A 25,624-nucleotide genomic window follows, 5' to 3' on the forward strand; every position below is an offset into this window, starting at 1 on the left:
TTTCCTCATAGATGTTCCCCGCGTGTATTCTTCTACGACTATTTGATTACACTGTTTCCCTGACAAGTTCATTTCTATGATCTCCTCACTTTCGATTTCTTTTGATTTTCTATGTTGTGCCTCACTTCCAGTTTTCTCTACCTTATAATAGTACGCGCAAACGAAACATTTTATTTATGATTTTTTGCCTCTACCTTCGCTAAATTGCGTACCAGTGGACTTGTATTCTTAAAGATAATAATGCACTGTTATCGTAATTTAATATCTTTTAATGGTCGAAATTGACGTCCAACCAAGAATTAAAGACATTCTGGTGTTCCTCCTATCATGAGTGACTGCAGAAAGTATTTTAAAGTCTGTCTATTTCCTCACATTCTCGATTCTGGACACCAAAATAATGCCAAATTCCGGTACTGGTGAGACCACATGCAGTAGGAACCTAATATTAAATCCCTGGTTAACCCACAACGGTTCATTTTACTGGAAAGTTAAGACTTGGCTTTATGAGATGATCAGACTGCATTGTGTTTAGAGTTTTCCCTGCAAGTCCTCAGAACATTTATAACTTCCAAAGAGTGAACAGCTTTCTGTTCCCGTTACTATTTTTCTACATTCAAATAAAAATATTGCACTGCAAATTATTCTTCAAATTAATAATCGCACAGCCGGCCGGGGTGGGCGAGCGGTTCTAGGCGCTTCAGTCTGGAACCGCTCAACTGCTACGCTCGCAGGTTCGAATCCTGCCTCGGGTATGGATGTGTGTGATGTCCTTAGGTTAGTTAGGTTTAAGTAGTTCTAAGTTCTAGGAGACTGATGACCTCAGAAGTTAAGTCCCATTTTTGAATAATCGCACAGAATGGTCGTCATAAGCAAACGGTTACAGTATATACATCCATAAAGAGTCAGTGAGCCCCTTCTAAGCTGTCAGTACATGCTATGTGAGGACTTAGTGAGAAAGTTGCTTAGCGCTAAGTAAATGCTACAAGGGTTGATCAATAGGTACAGCAACACACTCTTTCCTGAAAGAAGACTGACTTTAATTAGGATTCTAGCACACCATCTTATTCCTCATTCTTTTGGCTACAAAACACTGTCTTTCAACATAATCTCCGTTCAACGCGACGGTCTTACGCCACCTCACTGGGAGGACTTGTATGCCCGCATGGTACTACGACGTCGGAACCAGCGTCACGAGGTATCAATAACCTCTCCCTCATCCACGTACTGCTTTCCGTGAAGTGCATTCTGCATTGGGCCCAACAGGTGGAAGTCGAGTAAAAAGCGAGATCCGGACTCTAGGGTGGATGAGGAAGAAAAGTCCAACGAAGTTTCGATGATGACAGACGCCCCGCCCAACCACTCACCGCACTTTTGTTCACTGCAAGGTGTCTGTAGACATTCTGCAAGCGCCTACGAACATCTGCGATGTTCTGGTTTTCCATCTGTATATGTGCGTATCGCTAGCCCATGAGTTTTGTCATTTCATTGTACAAATTACTGGTTTCTTTTTGAGAATGTCAGATTTCCCAAAACTTTAAACTGAGATTAGTAGGAAAGACATGCACCACATATACTTGGAAAACTTTTCCTCCGTGTTTCAATATTTTAATTGCATTTTAGACGAGAATGCGTAACCGTACAAACATTTAACTTATTTAGTATGAAAGCCGAAACTACTTCAAAATTACATGTGGACGTAGGTGCCGTACCGTATTAACATTCTTAAATCGAGGCAAGGATTACATTTAAAACTAGCAATGGTCGTATCTAGCAAACGCAACGTCCTACAAAAAAAAACAAATGACTCTAATATCGTTTAACATATACGTGTAAAACTGGAGTCTGGAAAGACACGCCATACTGACGAAGCAGTGTTACAAATGTCATTCCATTTGTAGAAAATCATTTTCTGGTCAGTCCTGTGTGCTCTTCCCGTGACTGTTGTCTACGACGGGGTCCGTTTGTGGGATGAAGGAGTCTTGCTTCAGCGTGGAGTAGATGGGCTGGTCTTTCCCTAATGCTCCTAAATGGGTGGTGGTCTGAGCACAAGAGGCGACTCATGTGATGTTGCATAAAACTTATAAGAAAAGCTGTAAGTGGAAGCAGGAAATGATCAATGGCAATGCCTATATTCTGAACCTGATTATAATTAGCTGGAATGCCTGCATATTAAATAATTTCATGGAGCAATTCGATGCTTCCCAAATCCATGAGCTGATCGCAATCCCTCGCGGGCTGTAGAAGGCGTGTGACCTTTGGGTCGAAGGTAGTGTTTTCGGATTTTATCCCAAAAGTCGGAAGGACGTCATCCTTTGTGATCAACAGTGTTATTTCTTGGAGTACGGAGAATTGAGATTCCGACAGTTCTTTCATATGCGCCGTCGTGATTTCGGATTGAACCAACCAAGGATTCAAGGCAGGTGTTGCCGTTCAGCGAGGATGCAGGGAGAGACCTCAGATTAGGTTACGAAGCCCAGTAGCTGGCTGGGCGGTGCTGTTTGGTGAAGAAGATGGACTTCGAAACGCTTAACAGGAGCAAACAAATACTTCGAAAATTCATTGTGTGTGTCTTTGCCTGTCTTTTGAACTGCTGACATCGAACTGTGCGCCTGTTTTGTTGTTGTGGAGATAATCGACGGGAAGCAATGTATGAACTGTCAGCAATCCACATATTACAGTCAAGTAGTCGGACCTCGCAATATTCATGACAGCAGTTTGGTTCCTAGAGGACTTCTATTATTGACTTTGGTTTGGTGAGAACTTTACTTCTCTTACATTGAACGTCGTTATAGCTTGTTTTGATCAACAACAGACAATTTAGAAAATTAGGGCTTGCAAGGAGCGATGATTTCAGCGACTACAGTCGGTAATACTGTACCAGAATGCTTAATAAATTGAGGTTGAAGCATTTCTGTCAGTTACATATTTTAAACGGCGGGAATAAGTCTCGTGGGTCTAAGCGACGCATGTGACTCTTATTTAAATTGATTTTAGGAATGAATTCGTAAATTGCGATTATAGTTCAGCATCAGCTGTAGAATATTTCGCCGGCCGGTGTGGCCGTGCGGTTCTAGGCGCTTCAGTCTGAAACCGCGTGACCACTACGGTCGCAGGTTCGAATCCTGCCTCGGGCATGGCTGTGTGTGATGTCCTTAGGTTAGTTAGGCTTAAGTAGTTCTAAGTTCTAGGGGACTGATGACCACAGATGTTAAGTCCCATAGTGCTCAGAGTCATTTTTGTAGAATATTTCAGAAGAAATTAAAATTTTTGTCGGACCAGAACTCGAACACGGATTTCCCGCTCGTCGCAAGCGGTCCTCTTAACTATTTCGCCTATACCCGCACGTTTCCAGGAGCAGCCCAAGTCTCCAGTTGTCCTAATGTCCACCCTCCCTTGTGCAAGGACTGTATCACTGCGATTCCCTCACAGGGTGACCACTCTTTTCTATCATTGTTCTGCTGTGGCATGAAATGCTACAACGCAGTGTCCGAGACAATTGGGAAATCCAAATTCGAGTCTCGGTACCGGCACAAATTTTCATTTGTCCTGAAAAATTCTACAGCTGATTCTTAACTATAATCGCAATTTGCAATAATAAATTCTTAACTGAATGCGGCTGTCGATCGCCAATGCAGCGTCTAAGATACGGCAGTAAACCGATTTTACATATGTATCACTGCAGAGAATTGGTCCGGATCGGCCAGTCACCGTTTCGGATCCGATCTGTGGAGCAGTGCGTCGCGTACTGTGTCTCACGCGCCGCACATCGTTAAGAGGGCGTGTTTTCTGGATTCGGGCACGACGCTGGTTCCCTGCGACATTACGAGAGCTTCGAGGGCGGACTGTTCCAAAGAATACACATTGTATGAAACAGTGATTTAAATGTTTGCTTTTTTGAAATTTTATTAAATCGTTTGTTTAACAAAACTCATTTTCCACATACAGTGGAACCTCCCATAACGAGCACCTCCCATAATGCGCAGTTCGCGTAACGAGCAAAACAAATTGTAAATGAATGATTCTCTTAACGCGCGACGTTTCGCATAACGACTGACGACGATTTAGTGTGACGTCATCAACCGTTCGCGCGCGGCGGGGGAAACGTTCAACAATATGAACACTTGTTTTTGTCGGCTTCGGCGTATGAACAGTGTCTTTAGTACGTGCTGCAGTCTGAGTTCAGTGCTCTTTCTGATACCGTCTTAGTGCAGCTTATGATCACACATTCATCTAAACTTGTGCTCACACAGTGTTTTTTGCGTGCAAATTTTAATAACCTACGTAGAAATGTCCCCGAAGAAAGAGGAAGATTGTACGTGCGTGCTAAATTAGCAGCATTCACACCACGTTTGCGTTTTTAGTTAGACATGAAAAGTAAAATCATCGAGAAACGCAAACGTGGTGTGAATGCTGCTAATTTAGCACGCACATACAATCTGTCTACATTAACTATTCGCACTTTTCTCAAGAACAAGATTAAGGAGACAGATGCTTCAAAGGGAATGACTAGATTATCTAAACAACGGTTTTGTATTGTGGACGATGTCTAAAGGTTGCTCGTTATATGGATAAATGAAAAGCAATTGGAAGGCGACTCTATTAACGAGAACATCATTTGTGAGAGGACGAGAACGATTTTCGCCGACCTCATTAAGAAGACGCCAGGATCATCAGAAGTATTTAAGAGAAGCCTGAGTGGTTCGAGAACTTTAAGAGGAGGACCGGCATCCACAGCGTTGTGAGGTCGGCGAAGCAGCCAGTTCCGACACAGACAGCAGAGAACTTTATCAGCAACTTCAAGATGCTCGTAGATTCTGAGAGTTATCTGCCGCAATAGGTTTTTATCTGTGACCTGGCTAGTCTATTTTGGAAAAAGATGCCGAAAGAGGAGAATGCATTGCCCGGTCACAAGCCAATGAAAGACCGTCTCACAATACTATTCTGTGCCAATGCAAGCGGCGATTTGAAAATTAAACCTCTGCTTGCTCACTGTAGCGGTAAATCCTTCCAAGACATACCGAAGAATACCGAAATTCGCAGGGAGACTCATTCAGCTACACGAACCCCTTGACCCGCCACGCATTACCGATAATCCAATGAAAAGTTGTCCCCCTGGGTGACCGATGATGTATGTCTTGTATTGAAACTGAGAGGTGATGTATATGTAAATATTTACATAAACAAATTCACCGTCGAAATATGAATGATCAGATGCTCATAACGCCTCTAACGACATTTATGTGGCGCGCGCGATTAGCTGAGCGGTCTAATGCGCTGCAGTCATGGATTGAGCGGCTGATCCCGGCGGAGGTTCGAGTCCTCCCTCGGGCATGGGTGAGTGTGTGTTTGTCCTTAGGATAATTTAGGTTAAGTAGTGTGTCAGCTTAGGCACTGATGACCTTAGCAGTTAAGTCCCATAAGATTTCACACACATTTGAACTTTTTTTTTTTACATTTATGTAAAACAAAGTAGCTTTGTAAAAGAAAGTCATCAAAAATCTTTCCCAACCGTTGTCCCACACCAATACGGGAAATCAAGGACTTGTAAGGAATAATGCAGCTCTACCAGCAGCGCAAATGTAGATATTAGTGACTAGTACTTTCTGGTATGTATTACCGCTCATACCATCATATGAAATGACATGAATGTATGGCGTTGTTGGCCGAGAGGCCCCATCGGCGACGTGCGACTCAATGATGATGGACACACAACACCCAGTTCCCTGCCGGGAATCGAACCTGGGCCCCCTGCGTGGAAGGCGGTAACGCTACCGCTACGCTACGGAGGCGGACATACCATCATAAATGAAGTTACTTGGATGTAATTTGCTGTAGCAGAGAATGATGCGGTCTAATAAAACTCTAACAAGAAGTTAACTCTCTCTCGCGCATACAGTACCTGAGGTACCGTACTCTAACAGAGTGCTCTCAGAGGGCCCTGTACAAGGCTGCATCGCCACACAGCTATAAAGCTATGAGAAAGGGGGGCGTACATGATGTTAAAATTTTACTAGGTTTCCTAAACGTTTTCTGGCTGACAACACGGACGGCTAACGCGAAACAAAAGAAAATAAGACCATTACACTAGAGCATCGGACATGAAAGGCTCCTCTAGTCTGTCGAAAAATATGTAACCAAGTACTTCATCATATCTCTTCCAACGAAAGAAGATGGTTGAAATTATTGTTATTTGTTTGCCTAACAAGCACGCGCAGGTTACCGTCAACAACAATTACTCTACTTCAGCCCTAGTTAGATCGCATGAGATGGGTGAGTCGTTTTACGTTTACAGGAGAAAACGAGGTGACACAGACTGCGGCTCGCAGACAGCTGACTGGTGTAACTCGGAGAACAATGCGCCGCGTGCAATATGTCAGCGGCGCGGAACGCAGAAGCGATTGCTGACTTTTAGATGGTGGACAATTTTCTTTGTAACTGGCACATTCAGCAGCCTCTTGCACCAGGGGTCTATACAGCCGCGGCCTAACCGCAGTACGTGATCATAGCAATACAGCTAAACATATTATATCAAGATGATGTCCGCAAAAGTTCAATGAATGCACCTGGACACGAAGTAAATGCTAACAACTTTTTATGTAACTTAGTTAAGTTATTACTTTGAGGATTCACATACTATCAAGTGAGCTAACGTACTGTCATCCCGTGGTGAACCAATAATCGCCACTATAACGCCTACGATTCGTTTCAAAACGTTAGTTCTATATTCTGTTTTTTTGTTCTTTTATCACCACCGTTGAGGCAGTCAGCACCAACCGCAAGATCCGTAAATGATTATACTACACATCTGTTACGTTTGCCTGACGTTGGGATGTAAGATTTGGATTTAACTTCCCATCGATGACAACTTTATTAGCAATGGAGGACAAGCCTGAATTGCGAGAGGAAATAGGCCGCATTCTTTTCAAAAGAGACAATCAAAGCATTTTTTTTAATCGCACTAGAGAAACTGCGGAAAACCCACATCTTTTAGACCGGACGGGGATTTGAACCAAGAGCGGCGATACATTCGTCGTTGAGCGCCTTTAAACCGCAGACACACCAGTTTCAGTCACCGCCCTACGGAGTGCGAGTCTGATGTCTCAACACTGCACCATATCGCTTGGTCTTACCGTGTGGCATCAAAAGAAATTTCATTGCCCTACAGGCAGATAAATTTCCATGGTGAACTTCCTAATTTTTTATGATTTACTTACTTTCATAATTTTTATTACAGTGTTCTCAGTTACTTCATATTCGCCAACGTTTCTCAGAATCTACCGACGTACCGATACAGCTAAGTTTTTCCTTTAAATGGGACGGTGTACTTTGTGAATATCACTTTGTAGACCTTTCAAGGAAAGGTACAGCGATTTAACACTTATCAAGGTTTCCAGTGATACATTATCCAAAGTCAGCAGCGGAATGTTCGAAATCTGTGGCTGCCGGTACACAATTCAACCTATTATCAGCAGTACATGTACCAGTGAAGGCGTAACAGCTCTGTACCAACAAGCTAGGCCCTCACTTTTAGTACATTACCTGGATATTTTCGCAAAACGTTACGCTTCGGACGTTGCTTTATATTACTTTCCTTTTCAGCACATCTATCGAAGAGAATGGAAATTCCATTAAAAGGTATACTTGCTCTAATTCCACCAGGAAAAAATTCAGCTACACAGTTACCACATGTATTAAGTTTGAAAACAGCCTTCGAAGCGTTGTAACTTCGTTTTCCATCAAAAACTTTCAACTGCGCTTCTACAAGGAGAAAAAACAGGCGAAATCGGCGCCAAGTACTACCGACAAGCACGAAAAAAACAATACAACCGCCCAGGAAGAACGGCAAAATATGGTTTTATACACAAACATGAAAAGTCACTGATGACCAGTCAGACACTTTTGAACTGAGGCACACAGCATAAACTCGCTGAACATCAAACCAAATCCAGCTATCGCATCACCTGTATTATTATGATGAGATTTGCCCCTTATAATAAGTACAACACGACGTTTGTGTTCCCAAACTGACGCGTTTCACTATTGTACCTTTCGAGTCTGAGTGCTTATGTACCTAGGAAACATCACTGTACCACGATTAACTGTCCTTTTTTACGTACTAACTTCTCTTACTACCACAATGTATTTGAAATAGTCATATGTCTTTGTTATCTCAACTTAAACGCCAGCACATATTCCGATGAAGTGTACTTCTTAGGGAAGTGTTTAAGTCAGTAGCTTAGGTAATGCTATCTCTGTAACATGGGTGCTCTTTGGCATTCTGTTCATCAAATTAAGTCAGAGGGAGACCCTTCCTTTGGTGACAGTGTAACACTTAGTTGTCATTCCGTATTCTCATATGCTCAAGTAGGCGGCACAATTCGAAATAATGTGACTGAACATCAGTCATTTTTCGTATACTTAATCAGTCTTCCGCATTCTGTACAATCATAGATGAATTTTTTAGTTCGAAAATGAAGCTATAATGCATAAGTAGATCGTAAAACTTCATATATGCAGTGATTGTGTGATGGAATTTATTTTCCTTACACAACTCAATATCGCAGTAGCTGCATGTACACTTCCACCACCATGTGAAACAGCCGCGGATGATTGCTTCAATTCGCCGCAAAAAAAAAAAAAAAAAAAAACAAAAAAACAAAAAAAAACAAGCAAGCATGAGTATTAACCATAAGCTGCTTACTACAAATATTGTTTAGAGTTCTACATTTATGTTGTCACAAAAGTTCAGGAACCATTTGTGACGATGACGCTGTTCATCAACCCGAGGCAAAATCTATTTTGGTATAGTATCTGGGCGGTGATCTACAGTCAGCAAACACACCTCACGGGTCAACGTTATCTTCGAGCAGGAAGAAAAAGCTTTTATTAAATTGTTTTTGTCATACTACTTTCTTAACTGCAGTATATGTTTTTAATGCAATATTTCCCGTCTTTTGATAAGAGACTGTAATCTAAAATGCGATATGCGGAAAGAAAATTAGCGAGGAAAGAGGAATAAGTCACCTTTGATAAACTTCATTGACTAGTATAAAAGCAAGAGTGTCAAAAGTTCAATCCAAAATGTATAAAAGAGGACCACTTCCACTGTCACCCTTTTGAACGAGTGTAGCTTACCAAATTACACATTTCCTTGTAGAAGCGGCTAGATAAAAGGCGAGACTGGAGACTTGTAATTGTACCCTCGCACTTCTAATCACAGGCTACAGTTAAAGCGCTTGTCCTAATGACAAAGAACTGCAACGTAGAAATTCTCATCAGACCTGCAAGATTCTGATACAAGATTGTGCTGCGAGGGATGTTCCGAACTACAAAATTCATTTCCACTTCAGAAAAGACCTCCGGTTCATGACTTTGTAACAAAGTTCCTTTTTTTGTAACAAAGTTCCTTGAGTGAGGCTTCAGTTTAAACGATATCGTCATAAACGCAAGCAAACAATATTTTCGTGTCACCAAACTGGAGGTATCGGGATGGAAACAGAACTGTTGGTGTGATTTGATTCTCTCATTCTTGCTCATTAACTTCTCCCTTAAAACATCGAAAACAACATTAGCCTTCACAAGCACTCACCACAAGTTTCCAAACTGTTTAGTAACTCATATGAGATGTACACAAAACTGAAGAATGAGTCCTAGAATAGGATGAGGTCTTGATTACAGCGTGATGTCTTAAAAAGTTTTCCTGGCACATACTAAACATACCTTCTTCTTTTGACACTATATTTTGCGCGACTTTATAATTGTGCATGCAGGACTCGCGCCGCAATAATACCCTGAAGAAAACATAAAAGAGACAAAACTCCGAACTTCGTGAATTTAATAAACGATAGTTCACCCATATTACTAGCAATGAATAATTAGTGAAAACTCTGTTCCAGGCAAGTAATTCATGCGCTGAACAGCCAAGGGTTAAAACGTTACTTGCCAGCAATTGAAACGAAGAAAGGGACCAAGATGAGAGTTCAATGTTCAGTTTACACCGAGGTCGTTAGATCCGGTGGAACCATCCCGCCAAAAGCCTTAAGATAGTGAAACAAACCATAGAAAATCCAATCTGTATAACTTATCTAGGATTTGATTTTCAGCCTTGTCGAACGTGAATCCAGTGTCCCAGCCTCTGTGCCCCCTCGCTCGGTCATCCTGCCACCATCTCCTAAGCAAGATAGGTTCCAGAACGTGTATTGCCCTACACAGCGGGAAAGTGAGGAAAAAGAAGTGACGATTAAAGCTTTGAATCGGATAGTGAAGCTCAATTTAGTGGGTATTGTATTCTTCTTCCACTCTTTACCTCCAACATTGAGTCGTATGACATTGGCACTGTATAAAGCGAATGTGATAGTTTAATATAGCAGAAGTGATGGTAATTTACAAAATGAGTATTTGTCTAGTTTTTCGTGGTGGTGTATATGATCATCACAGGAAGTGGACTTCTTACTCCTTGCAAAGCTGCTGCCAGTGTGCTAATGTTCTGCGGAGACCATACCAGTGTGCAGAAATAAACCTCCCAACAGCTTTCCAGACGTGCTCCACGGGATTCAGGTTGAGAATGGAACTGCCTACTCTACGAGCTGAAGTGTTTGTTGTTGAAAACATCGGTGCATGAGACGAGTCCATCTTGTAGCATTACTGTTGCGCCGGCGATAAGCATCAAGGATGAAAACTCTGCAGACGTGCCACCTCACAGTTTCACCTGAAGGTCAGTGAGTCTAACGATGCCCCCTTTCAATGGTTTCCGATAGAAGATAATGGCTTGCGACACCTTGCACCATTTCACATTATCAGGGATTTTCACATGTCTACAAGTCCTGTAATAGTCTCTTGATTTTCCTTGAGCCTTGCTTCCACTGACAAGGGTAAGTAATAAAAAATGTAACTTCAGCCGCATGAGTTAAACTTCGATTACATGATGAATGAAATCTAAAGGCCGTAAATTCAAGTAAATACCAAGGAATTACAATTACAAACAACTTAAATTGGAAAGAACACATAGAAAATGTTCTGGGGAAGGCGAACCAAAGCCTGCGATTTACTGGCAGCACATTTAGAAGATGCAACAGTTCTACTAAAGAGATTGCCTAAACGACGTTTGTCCGTCCTCTTTTCGAGTACTGCTGCGCGGTGTGGGATGCTTATGAGGTGGGATTAACGGAATACATGGAGAACGTTCAAAGAAGAGCAGCATGTTTTGCACTATCGAGAAATAGAGGAGAGACTGTCATAGACATGATACAGGATTTGGGGTTCGAGATCATTAAAACAGAGGCGTTTCTTGTTGCAGCGGGATCTTCTCACGAAATTTCAATCATAAACTTTCTCCTCCGAATGCGAAAATATTTTGTTGATGCCGACCTACATAGGGAGAAACGATCATCATAATCAAATAAAGGAAATCAGAGCTCGGACGGAAAGATACAGGTGTTCCTTTTTTTCCGCTCGCTGTTCGAGAATGGAATAACAGAGAATTACTGTGAAGGTTGTGCGATGAACCCTTTACCAGGCACTTATGTGTGATTTGCAGACTATCCATGTAGATGCAGATATAGATGTAGAAGGATGAGAACACCTCGCTGGAGGAGGAAGTTCTTCGTGCAGTTGACGACAATCGTAGTGTCAGCGTAAGACAATTAGTCGCAATAAGTAATGTTGACCACATGACTGACTGGAGAGTGCTACATGAGAACCTGCTGCATCCGCACCACGTACAGCGTGTGTGCAGGCGCTATCAGAAGCTATTCCTTCACTTCCGCGAATGGTTCATTCAGCAATGTGTCAACCCTCACTTCACTGTGTTTGCGGATGAGGCTTCGTTTCAAGGTCGATGGTTAATGTGTTGAAGAGTTGTAGAAAATGAGCTCTAACATGAAAATTAAACACTTTCGGGCCTATGCCCGTATAACATGTTTTTTCCTCTGCGTGTGAGGAATTTTTGCTGAAAGTTTGACCATGCCTTTTTATGACACCCAATGTATCTTCCCTTCTAGTTCATCAGATGAGCGTTTCCTGCCAGAACCTGACTGCTTACACTCCTAGTGCTAGCAACTTGTCATACCACGCTTTAAGCGTGACTCCCTTTGAGATTCATGTCGAAAATTTTTTTGGACAGCAATGTTTGGTTCCATTCGCGCATACTACACCATGCAGTAAGCTCTTTTTTGAGATGAAGACATTTTTGGTGATTATGTAGCACCTGAAACAAAAGGAATCGTTAGGAAGGAATCTATGTAAGACTTTTTGAGTTGTTCCAGACCGCAGGTACCTATGTCTCATACTTTCTTTCTTTTTAATTCAGTATGGTAACCAGGGAGGTTTGATGTGGGAACCCAGTATTATTTCATGTGTCTGCACGTTTGTACCTCAAGACAGTCATCTTGGCTGCACGTGGTAGTGAATGAAGCTGACAACCGCTGAAAGTGTTAGTCACAATGTCATTCATGCAATATATCAAATCTGTGGAGCAACGCTTATCGAAAGTCTTTGATAAATAAGATAATACACTCTAAGACGCTCCACGTAGAGGTTACGGAAATTAGCCACAAACTGATGTTCAAACAGGTATCAGCCGCCCGGAGTGGCCGAGCGGTTCTGGGCGCTACAGTCTGGAACCGCGCGACCGCTACGGTCGCAGGTTCGAATCCTGGCTCGGGCATGGATGTGTGTGATGTCCTTAGGTTAGTTAGGTTTAAGTAGTTCTAAGTTCTAGGGGACTGATGACCTCAGAAGTTAAGTCCCATAGTGCTCAGTGCCAAACTGGTATCGGAGAAAAATGCAGGACTGCAAACTTTGGCGATCGATGGATGAATGTGTGCGCTTCTGCGCAATTTCACAGCGCAACTGTCAAGGATAGTAAACAGGTAACATGTCGATAACAGGGCAAAAAGTCTTTGGGAATATCATTTCGTGTACTCAGTTGGACATACGAGCAAACAATATACGTAGATGCCAAAATTTGAGAGAGAACGTGTAGTTGGGCTGTTAGCGCAATCAGTTTGTCGCTCGACATTTAAATAGGAACGATGCCACTGTTCGACGATGTTGGTAGGAATGGGTGAAACATGGCCGAACACAGCGTCAAGAGGTAAGCGGTCGACCTAGAGAGGACAGAACGTGAGGACCGAGCAATAGTCAGAGACGCACCTAGAGCTCAGATTTATCATTACCGTTGATCCGACGTGCAATTGGTGTTTCTGTGACCACAAGGACCTTAACAGGAGGCTAAAAGAAACGGGACTGAGCGCACGGCGTCCCTTGCGCTGACTACCATTGATCTCTGTACACTAACAAGCCTGTTTGCAGTGGTATCGGACACAGACGGACTTGAATCTCATTGACTAGAGCAGAATTGTCTTCGGTGGTGATTCCTGCTCCGAACTGAGCCCTAATGACTAGTGTATATGGAGACGACCCAGCCTCGTGATGACTGGGTGTTGTGTGATGTCCTTAGGTTAGTTAGGTTTAAGTAGTTTAAATTCTAGGGGACTGTTGACCATAGATGTTAAGTCCCATAGTGCTCAGAGCCATATTTTCCATTTTTTAGACGACCCAGACACCGATGGGATACCAACCTGACTGCCGTCCACCATACTGCCCGACAACCAGGAGTGATAGCCTGAGGTACCATTTCATGTCATAGCAGAACCCCTTTGTTGTCATACACAGTATCCATATAGCATAGCGGTACGTCGACGATATTCTACGCCACGCTTTCCTGCCCATCATGGCAATCAATCCTCCTCTTCCATTTCAACAATATATCCCCATCCACATGGCGAGAGTTTCTGCTGCTTGTCCTCGCGCTGGCCAAACCCTGTCGTGCCAGCAAGGTCACCGAATCATTCGCCAACTGAGAGCACTTGGAGCCTTATGGACAGGGCCCTCCAACAAGCCTGGGATTTTGACGATATAACTCGCCAGTTGCACAGAACGCGGCACTATATCCCTCGGGAAGACATTCAGCAACTCCGTCAATCAATACCCGAGCCTAATAATTGCTTGGATAAGGCCACAGGCGGACCAACGCATTATTGACTTGCTCAATTTATGAAGCTGTTCCTCTTGAATAAATCATCCCATTTTCCTGAAATTGCCATTACTAGTTTGTTGGTTCATGCACGTCACATCTACCCATTTCCGTCCCATTCGGGTTAATTCCTTCGCGGTGCGGCTTTTTCTTGTGCCTAGAGTATATATCAACACTTCCTGGCAGATTAAAACTGTGTGCCGGACCGAGGCTCGAACTCGGGACCTTTGCCTTTCACGGGCAAGTGCTCTACCAACTGAGCTACCCAAGCACGACTCACGCCCCGTCCTCACAGCTTTACTTCTGCCAGTACCTCGTCTCTTACCTTCCAAACTTTACAGAAGCTCTCCTGCCAACCAGGCAGGACTAGCACTCCTGAAAGAAAGGATATTGCGGAGAGATGGCTTAGTCACAGCCTAGGGATGTTTACAGAATGAAATTTTCACTCTGCTGCAGAGTGTGCGCTCATATGAAACTTCCTAGCAGATTAAAACTGTGTGCCGGAGCGAGTCTCGAACTCGGGACCTTTGTCTTTCGCGGGCAAGTGCTCTACCAACTGAGCTACCCAAGCACGACTCACGCCCCGTCCTCACAGCTTTACTTCTGCCAGTACCTAGTCTCCTACCTTCCAAACTTTACAGAAGCTCTCCTGCGAACCAAGCAGGTCTAGCACTCCTGAAAGAATGGATACTGCGGAGACATGGATTAGCCACAGCCTAGGGATGTTTCCAGAATGAGATTTTCACTCTACAGTGGAGTATGCGCTGATATGAAACTTCCTGGCAGATTAAAACTGTGTGACGGACCGAGACTCGAACTCGGCCGTGAGTCGTGCTTGGGTAGCTCAGTTGGCAGATCACTTGCCCCCGAAAGGCAAAGGTCCCGAGTTCGAGTTGTAATCTGCCAGGAAGTTTCATATCAGCGCACACTCCGCTGCAGAGTGGAAATCTCATTCTGTATTTCAACAGTTGATAACTGTACGTTCACTTCTCCTTTCGTAGAAGTGTACGCACTAAACGCAGTGTTGTCTGCCAGTTAAGGTAAGCAGCGGTCAGTGAGCAGTCAATACCGGCCGATGTCATTCCACTTTTTCCATTCAACAGTATGGCATCAGCCATCTCCCCGGGAGTCTTCAAAGAGTGCGCGTACAGTATATGACAAGCGCAGCATGAAGAATCTCTGACGGCAGACAGTCTCAACCTCTGGTTCATTATCAACTTGTCTAGCGGAGAAGGCGAGCAGGATAAGACAGAAGACGCCCGCGCCGTGGCAGCACTGTGGGGCGGGCTGCTGAGTGCTGGCAGGAAGCGCAGCTCGTATTTCCGCGCCGCTACCCGCCGCCAGCCACCGTGTCTCCACTTTCCAGCGCGCGCCTCTGCGCGCCCTGCAGACAGCGCTCTCCGCCAAAGCGCGGGCGACACGCCAGCTCTTCCCCACTCTTCCTCCACCGATCTCTCTGTTTTTGCTGCGTCCGAGGATACATAAAACAAAGGACTGATTACATGGTTAATTGAGGCTCAGGCAAAAGGGCAGTGAAGGCATTTTCCAGAAATACAGGAGGTCCACATGACTGATATGCACTGAAATGACAAAAGTCATGGGGTTCCTGCTAATGTCGTGTCGGACCTCGTTTTTTCCGGCATTGTGCAGCGACTCGACGTTATACGGGCTCAAGAAGTCCCAAAATTGTTCAAATGGCTCTGAGCACTATGGGACTTAACTTCTGAGGTCATCAGTCCCCTAGAACTTAGAACAACTTAAACCAATTAACCTAAGGACATCACACACATCCATGCCCGAGGCAGGATTCGAACCCGCGACCGCAGCGGTCTCGCGGTTCCAAACTGTAGCGTCTAGAACCGCACGGCCACTCCGGCCGGCCCAACAAGTCCCCAGTAGATATATTGTGCCATGCTGCCTCTTCAAATAATTAGAAAGTGTTGCCGGTGCAGGAGGTTGTGCACGAACTGGCCTCTTGTTACACAAACGTTCGACGAGATTAATCGCGAGCGATCTGGGTGGCCAAATCATGCCCTCGAACGGTCCAGAATCTTCTTCAAACCAACCGCAAACAATTGTGGTCCAGTGAAATGTCGCATTATCATGCATAATAATTACAGCATTGTTTGGCTACAGCCTCTCAGTAGCCGAACATAACCATTTCCAGTCAATGATCAGTTCACTTTGATCAGAGGACCCCGTCCACTCCACATAATCACAGTTCACACTATTTGGAGCCACCATCAGCTTGCACAGTGTGTTGTTCACAATTTGAGTCCACGGCTTCATGGGGTCTGCGCCACGCTCGAACCCAACCATTAGCTCTTACCAACTGAAATCGGGAGTCATCTGACCAGGCCAAGGTCTTACAGTCGTCTAGGGTCCAAACGACATGGTCATGATCGAGGAGAGGCTCTGCAAGTGATGTCATGCTGTCAGCAAAGGGCACTCGCATCGGTCGCCATAGCCCCATTATCGTCATATTTCGCAGCACCGTCCTAGCGAATACTTTCGTTGCACTTCCCACATTGACTTCTGCAGTTATTTCACACAGTGTTGCTTGTCTTTTAGCAGCGATAACTCTACGCAAACGCCGATGGCTTTGGTCGTTACGTGGAGGCCGTCGGCCACTAAGTTGCCTGTGGTGAACAGTAATGCTTGAAATTGGTGTGTTCCCGGCACACTCTTGACACGGTGGATCAAAATGGTTCAAATGGCTCTGAGCACTATAGGACTTAACTTCTGAGGTCATCAGTCCCCTAGAACTTAGAACCACTTAAACCTAACTAACCTAAGGACATCACACACATCCATGCCCGAGGCAGGATTCGAACGTGCGACCGTAGCGGTCGCGCGGTGCCAGACTGTAGCGCCTAGAACTGCTCGGCCACTCCGGCCGGCATACGTTTGACCCCGGCCGGCGACACGGTGGATCTCGGAATATTGAATCTCTTAACTATTTCCGAAATGGAATATCCCATGTGTCTAGCTCCAACTACCATTCCGCACTAAGAGTTTGTCAAATTCCGTCGTGCGGCCATAATCTCGTCGAAACATTTTCACACGAATCACCCGAGTACAAATGACAGCTCCGCCAATGTATTGCCCTACTATACCTTGTGTACGCGATACACCGCCATGCGTGCACCTGAGTGCACAGACCAGAAACCAAACATCTAGAAGCAAGTCGAAACACGAACAGCAAAAACGGAAGTACAGCTTAGGAGTTTGCTAGAAATACAGGAGATTCACACGAGTAAGAGACGACGGGACCTCAAAAAGTAAGCTATACTTGTCGTCCCACTGATCAACCAGAGTGACGTATTGTCAGAGGAGGGTTTCCTGCAAACACAGTTATGTTGTGGTACAGATAACAGGTGCATCACGGCGTGGGAGTCAAATGGCGCAGCAAAGGGAAACTTACTCCAGGTTGCGCTTGACAGTAGGATTTTTGCGGGTAAAGCATCTAAATTGCACACAGATTCACGCCAAGGCCGCACAGACGTGGAGGATACTGATCGAGACGGTAGGCCACCGACATCGACCACAGACGACGATGGCCAGGCAATGAAGGAACTGATTCGCAGAAGTTGCATATTTTCCTATGAAGAGGACTTTCACTCAGTGGTTCTCGTGACCGGGGAGTAGATTTCGATTGCTGAAAGATTGGTAGAAATTTCCGACCGTTGTTTACAGAGAGTGTCGTGTATCTGTCTCACTTTGAAGTATAGTGCAGCACTCCATAAAAGTTACTTCTTGCGGCTTAATAATGTGTAGCTTTCAAGTCTCCTCGTATATGTCAGTAAGGAAACATCTGGAACCAATCAGAAACACAAACATTTAAAACAGAAATAAAGAGGAGTTTCCCAGCAACACAGGACATCTACATGAGTGAGATAATGGTGAGCAAACATCTAGAACCAAGTCAGGAACGCACAGACCGAAACATCTTACCGATAAGTCAAGATGTCCTAAGGCACCCGAGGGACAATATATTAATCTCTGCTTGGAACATAACTACTCAGTAATACTGCAAGATGGGCAAAACTGCGTTCTGCTCGTGAAGACGAATCAACTACACACTCGACTGATAATAGGACAATGCCCAAGTAGGTGAGTTACAGGAATCATCAACGTTCTTAGCTGGTGGTCATTTTTGTACGAGTAACAGTTGTGCATATGTGTCAGGAGCGTGGTTTATAGAATCAGGTTAAATTTGGATCAACCGAAATGTAACTTACGTATCCTAAACTATTACTACACTACTGTTGATTGTTGCTCAAAGAATATAAGCTATTCGAAGAAAATGTGGACAAGGCTATGCACGAGTGACTACATCCAGAGATAGCATTACCTCTTGCTGATAACCCGTGGGACTAGGATAAACAGATCTGAATCCCTTATGGTCATCCACATGCAGTTTTCCATAGCTTTTTTAAATCGACTAAACCGAATTACCGGATGGTTCCTTTGAAAACGATACGTACGATTTCCTTTTCCATCTTTGTGCTATCCGAGTTTGTACTCTGTCTGCAACGACCTCTTCGTGGACGGGACGTTAGACCCCAAACTTCCTTCTTGTAATAGGCGGTACCACCCATCTCAGCTGCAGCAATCACTGTGAACAGAACAGCCTACAAAACATCAGCACAAATTGTCCGCAAAAGTCTCGAAGATTAAATTGTTCGGACGGTGGTTCCAAAAGCTATTGAGCAGAGAAACCAAATGAAACCTTGTTTTGTATTTTGAATTAGTATAGGAGCTAACCACAGACGCGTATGTTTTGTATTTTGATTTAGTATAGGCGCTAACCACTGACTCGTGGAATGCGACGCATGAAGCAATTTAACATTTGCGCGCGGAACGAAACTGTAGTGGTAATCTCTTGGTGCGGGTGGAAGGCAGCACCGGTGGATTTATGGATCACCATCTCATTCGAAAAGACTGTATGATGACTTGAAGGTATGGGAACTAAATTCTCTACTATATACTCCAGTTATAGGCAAATCTCCTACCCACGGGATACGGTGCACGACTTGCAACACTGTGGAGCTAGCACTCAAATGTAAATGGCCCACATGTTGTTCGTATTTCATTCTTATCGAATGTTTTATTCGTCGTAAGGCATATATCACAAAATGCGTCATATAAACTAACGGTAGAACGTTGTAAAACTGTAGGACATTAAAACGGAAGTGTAAAAGACAATAATATAGCATAAATCACAACTGATAATCAAGAAAATTTAATTTTATCCACATTCTGCGGTTTCAAACGTGACTGTTTTCAATACACTGGAAGTATGAATTAAAAAACGCCTTCAGTCACAACTTTTCCTTTTTTTTAATTAAATACACGACGCATTTAGGACACTGTGGGTCCATCACCAGGTGTAATTTGTCTTAATACATGCTTTGTTTTTCTCTTGAATGAGATGAAATGCATTTTCCTGCCATGAAAAGGTTTGATGTTAACATAACAGAAATATGCATTTCACCTCATTCAAGAGAAAAAATAAAGCATGTATTAAGACAAATTACACCTGATGATGGACCCACAGGATACGAAATGCAGCGTGTATTTAATAAAACACGAAAAGTTGCGACTGAAGGCGTTTTTTAATGAATACTTCCAGTGTAATAAAGAAAATGTCATAATTCACAGTTGGACATATAGCAGTCGCACTAAGGGGAAGCTACACGTTCTACAAGTGAAGAGCGTCAGAACTCATGGCCGGCCGCGGTGGTCTCGCGGCGCGCAGTCCGGAACCGCGCGACTGCTACGGTCGCAGGTTCGAATCCTGCCTCGGGAATGGATGTGTGTGATGTCCTTAGGTTAGTTAGGTTTAAGTAGTTCTAGGGGACTGATGACCACAGATGTTAAGTCCCATAGTGCTCAGAGCCATTTGAACCATTTGCCATTCAGAACTCATGCCATCGTTGGCCCTGATCCAGTTAAGGGGTGACCAAACGTAACGTTGTCGCAACCTGGCTGGGCTAGCTGTTATGCACATGTTATTAAGTTCCGCACACTGCGTTAACGCATCTACCGCGTCTGTAAATAGAACTAGGGTGCTTCAGTCTATATCTGCGTCCACTCATTTAATGGACTGGAATCAGCAGTTATCGTTTTTCCGGCTGCCCAACACAACTCACGTCATAGCTGGAGCTGAGTGTCGAACTTTTTGAGCAGTGGCAAAATGTCTTTCTGGAACTCAACAGTAATCTGGCTGACTCCTTTGCGCGTCGATGTGGAGCAAATTTATTAGTTTACAAAAGCGGGACTTCGCGTTAGGGGACACGAGGTGCGGTTATCTTGTTTCTGAACTATTCAACTGGTTAACTAATTTTCATCTGATACCGCACATATATCAACTATGTAACATCCACATCGTTATATTACACTGAAGATTTTCCCTCTCTATATAATATGAAACTGAATGTGACTCTTTATCTTTACATAATGCCTAATGTGTCGTCTGATACCATAACTGTTTTAACCAGAGCAGCAGAAGAGGAACGATCATTAAACAATACTTAGTTTAGTGAAAATCGTGAAAAACCATCAACCGTCGAAACGGGAAATGCTTTTCCCGTCGGCCAAGATTTTCCTTTCCGTCGACGGTGAAGTTATACAGGCGAGCCCTACTGTTTCAACGGGAGTCAAACCTCATTAGTGTTGACAAAAAGAAAACGTAAGGATGGAAATCGTTTCTCAATATAGTATATCAAAAAGCACTTTCCAACTCTGAAAATTCTTACAAACTTTTTCATATTACTTACAGACTTAAATTCATCATGAAGGAAAATAAATGAAGTGTTGATTTTCTGGTAAGGCGTCCGGCATTTGCTAAATGTCCGGTTTCCATGTAAGTGAATAAGCGGAGCTGCGCGAATTGCACGGCCACCATGCACAGTGGATCTGGCACCTCTTGACTTTTAGTTTTGGGGAATCATCAAGGCTACCTTGCCTTTTACATAATTACAAGCTTCTCTGTCAGAGTTCAGAGCTAGAATCTACGTCAAATCGAAACAAGTCCTTTGTGACGTACTGCAGAGAAGTTTGATAAATCGATTTCAGATGGGATGTGTGCCGCATAACCATGAATGTCACTTTTAATCTGTTTAGGTACGTGCAAATAAAACTTGATGTATTTTGCTATAAAAAGACACCAAAACCATATTAGTAGGTTAATGGATAAATCAATAGAGTTTTAGAAGTGTAATGTCTTTTTTGATACACCCAGTATTTCTTAACGTCTAAAAATGTTTTAATGACAGAAAGACATGTAAGTGGCTAATAAAAGTGCTTATAGTAACAATTATAATAACTTAGCCTTCTCAGTTTTCTTTCATCAATTCTTTATTTTGGTTTTAATTGTTATGTTAAGAATGCGTCGCCAGATTGAGCAAGTTTGTCACAGTTGTACAAGTTGACTTACATGCAGTTAAGCAAAGGAAACAATCTTTCAAAAGTTCATGTCTCCACCTGATAATTCAGCATCGGAACTCGTTTCATTTGACGCTGTTTACTTAAATAATATCGTCGTATTACAGCCCATCCCAATCTCTACCCTTCGTGATTTGAATCACTGATTCGTCCATATTAACAACGACCTGTACGCAGTGCTTAACTTCCCGTCTTAAACTTTCGCAGGTCGGTGGCACTAATGCCCCTTCGCGATGGGTACAATGCAGAGCAATCCCGGAAGACACTGCTTACCTAACTTGACGCGGTGAGCCGACATGTCAGTACACTGCTTTCCTTTTAAAGGTAGCAGTCAGGCTGCATTTGAGTGCTCCCTTGCATTTACGACATAGAGGTACTACTCTTGCACATTCCAAAGGGCTTAACGAAGCCCATACTGGCTCAACTAGCTACAAGCCTTTGCAGAAAAAGCCACAGGACCGAGCGAGATGGCACGGTTGTTAGCATACTGGACTCGCACTCGGGGGAACGACGGTTCAAACCCGCATCCGGCCATCCTGATTTAGCATTTCCGTGATTTCCCAAAATGCTTCACGTAAATGCCGGGATGGTTCCTGTTAAAGGGCACAGCCGATTTCCTTCCCCATCATTCCCTAATGTGATGGGACCGATGACCTCGCTGTTTGGTCCCCTCCCTGAATCAACAAAAAAAAAAAAGAAAGAAAGAAAAGAAGGCACTGGAGAAATGAGCAGAACGCAGTGTATATCTGCTGTCGTTGAGGAATTTGGAAGAAATGTAGTTCTGGTCTGACTTAAATTGTCTGTATTATTGAATACCAAATTTTGAAAACTAGTCACCTATTTCTTAGCTAACGACATTATTCCCTTCATATTCACAGATATTCATTTTTCTCTCTTGAAATGGCGATCACGTGTTGATACTGACATTTACTGAAGGACGTCACATTACTTTCTGATGTATAAAAACAATAATAGGAGATGGCAGTTACCTTAACACGTAGGACAAAATACAGGGTGGTGCACGAAATGTGTTACCATTTTGTTTTTTAATATAAACTTTATTGTCAATACAATCTGAAAGGAACATATACTACAATGAAGAGCCGTCCATGGAGATTTGTTCTAACTCAGCACATGCTCAATATGTCCACCATTTCGTTTCCTAACTTCCTTCAAACGAACACTGAAGTTAGTGATTACCCTACGGCACATTTCTTCCGTAATTTCACTGCAGGCTTGAAGAATAAGTCTTCTGAGCTCCATTAGATCACTTGGACGTTTCGGGAAAATTTTTTCCTTTAGGTACCCCCAAAGAAAAAAGTCACATGGATTGAGGTCTGGACTATTGGGGGGGGGGGGGGGGCAGTTTTGTCCGTCATTGAAGCGACCTGGAAACCTGAGCGAAATGATCCGCATGTCGAAATGCTCGTGTAAAAACTCCAACACAGTGTTTGCAGTATGTGGCCTTGCTCCATCTTGCATGAACCACTGCGTGTTGAAGGGCAAGGCAGTAGCAAGAAGCTGTGGAATTTAATGGAGCTCAGAAGACTTATTCTTCAAGCTTGCATTGAAATTACGGAAGACATGTGCCGTAGGGTAATCACTAACTTCAGTGTTCGTTTGAAGGAAGTTAGGAAATGAAATGGTGGGCATATTGAGCATGTGCTGAGTTAGAACAAATCTCCATGGACGGCTCTTCATTGTAGTATATGTTCCTTTCAGATTGTATGACAATAAAGTTTGTATTCAAAAACAAAATGGTAACACATTTCGTGCGCCACCCTGTAGTTGTTCACTTTTCCATGCTTTTATGTTTTAAAAGCAGGATACAGTCGTTGAGTGTGAGTTAGTAACGTAAGAAATTGGAGTTGAATAGTTTACGTATCTGTTGAGCATACCATCTTGTGAGATGTGGTTCTGACAAGGGAGAATGCATAAAACTGCCTCTTTGACTCCGCATCGGCATCCTATCGCAGTCATGCTAGGTCTTGCCATTTGAACACAATCTGAAATTGGGTGTGTGCTCACCTGAAAATTCAAGTCGAAAGAAATCAATGGCTTTGTTGATGATCGGTTTTAAATCATTGTTAACTCTTAGGCGGCCAGATACATTACACTTGAGGACAACCAGGTTGTCTTCGAAACATCAACATGAAGAATTAACCAATGCCATCATACGAAAGGGTTTCTATGGATGGTGTACTTCAACTTCAAACTCTCCACTGTCATTCGAATGAACTCCCATTTCGTATTCTAACTCCTCTGCGAACTGATCCACATCCTCACTGGTATTCGCTGCATCGTGGGCCAAATAGCGCTTATGCTGTCTGTGCTCTCTGCGCAACACTTTCTCACATCTGCAGCTGCACTCCTCAAACCCCCTACGGTGTGTGACGGGGGGCACTTCCGTCCTACTATCATCCTCCACCGCCCCCCCCCCCCCCTTGTCGCTTCAATCGTGAATGGTGCGTGAGAGGAACGACGATCAATAAGGCTCCACGTGAGCACTAATACCTCTGAGCTCCTCGTCGTTGTGTTTCACAAGACGTATGTAGGAGAAAGAATATATTTCCCAACTCTTTCTGGAACGTACGCTCCCGCGGTTTCAACAGTAAACCTCTCCGTCATAAACAACACCATTCTTATGGTGTCTGCCAAAGGAGTTTGTTGAACATCTCCGTAAGGTTGCGAGAATAATTTTCTCAGCGGCAGCCAGAGGTAAACTCACCTCCATATCAGCAGAGACTAATACAAACCAGGTAAAACATAACACATTGTTTCCAATGAATCTCAATCTCTTGGGTGGTGGCTTGGGGATACGTACTCCACTGAGTCTATAATCCACCTTTTTATTAATCTTAAGATGTTTCTGGTAATTCTGGTTCATTAATGACTTTTAAACCTCAACATCTCACGTAATTTTTGGAAATTTCACACATAAGCTTGCTTTCGTTGTTAATACATAATTTATAAGCTGAAGTTGCTAATAACAGACATGAATATTGATCAGTTATTTAAATGGGTACAACGATTTTTCTGAAGTGCGGTGGAGAAAAAATCTGCCGGGCCGTGCCGTAGCACAATGAAATTACATACCTCATGTACAAGTTTTTATTCGATTTGTTTTGTGTTATTGTATTTTTAGATATACAATTTTTTTAATTATTTATAAATTTCGTTACGCCCAAGCAGATGAGTGAACTCTCATCCACTCCCCTTTCGCTGCAACCCGCTGAAGAAAAGGCGACAGTATCACTAAAATATCAGTTCTCCGCGGTATCCCTGTAAGTGTTCTTAACTAATCATTTTTCGAAAGTGTCGTAGGTTTAAAGTGCTAGAAAGGATTGGTATTGTGTATCTGTAAACTTGACCACAAAAGGAGGAAAGGGATTTAGGAACTTTACGTCTCATTCTAATCGAGATCATTAGAGACGGAACACTTGTCCAGTGGAGGTGTGATGTGGGAGGAATTCGATCATCGTCGTAATGGCCTGAAGCCCACGGCTGATTGACTGTACCGGAAATTGAATGCTGATTGACTGTACCGGAAACTGAGTGCTACCCTGCCAAATAAGAGTCGAATTCCTAATATAATATTTCTCACAGGACGGAATGTCACAATACGTAATAAGAGCTGTTTGTGGTTACTAATAATTCTCATGGGATGATTATTGTTATTTTAGAAAATTGCATCAGGCAAAAATGAGAAATCCAGGAAAATAAGACATATTATAGAGATTACCCAAATAGATGATATTATCTTTTATTCATAACAGTTCACAGTAGCTTTACAAGAAAGTTCATAGTAGGTGGAACCTCAGAGCTCAGCAACGCAGATTTCGCCATTGTGCGGCAACAACAGTGACAGATTCTGAATGTTGGTGTAGTAGGCGTTCTTATGTTGCTTCTGCGCTCGTTGGAGAAAGATGGTAGCGTTTAACAATGAAAAAATCTCTATGTTGTCGGATTATAGAAATGTTCAGGTGCACCGCGAAGGGAATTCATGGAATCCGCTATTTAAAGAACAACTTCAGGATGACAAATACACAAAGACGAGACAGGAAACTGACATCCTGCAACATCAGTCTTGAAGAACGCTGCAGCAAGAACACTTGTCTCTCAGGTCTAACCCCCGACGTC

General features: G+C 43.3%; 1 protein-coding gene and 1 non-coding gene across 2 annotated transcripts in view; one reads left to right on the plus strand and one right to left on the minus strand.

Annotated features, from left to right (window-relative positions):
- Positions 1 to 25,624, plus strand: part of LOC124794990 (cadherin-23) — a 479,297-nt gene that overhangs the window by 101,654 nt on the left and 352,019 nt on the right. The gene's annotated exons all lie outside the window — the stretch shown is intronic.
- Positions 14,233 to 14,307, minus strand: Trnas-uga. The gene has a single exon. It is a non-coding gene; the product is annotated as a tRNA-Ser (tRNA).

Source organism: Schistocerca piceifrons, chromosome 4 (assembly GCF_021461385.2).
Source record: "Schistocerca piceifrons isolate TAMUIC-IGC-003096 chromosome 4, iqSchPice1.1, whole genome shotgun sequence".
In the NCBI taxonomy this organism is placed as follows: domain Eukaryota; kingdom Metazoa; phylum Arthropoda; class Insecta; order Orthoptera; family Acrididae; genus Schistocerca; species Schistocerca piceifrons.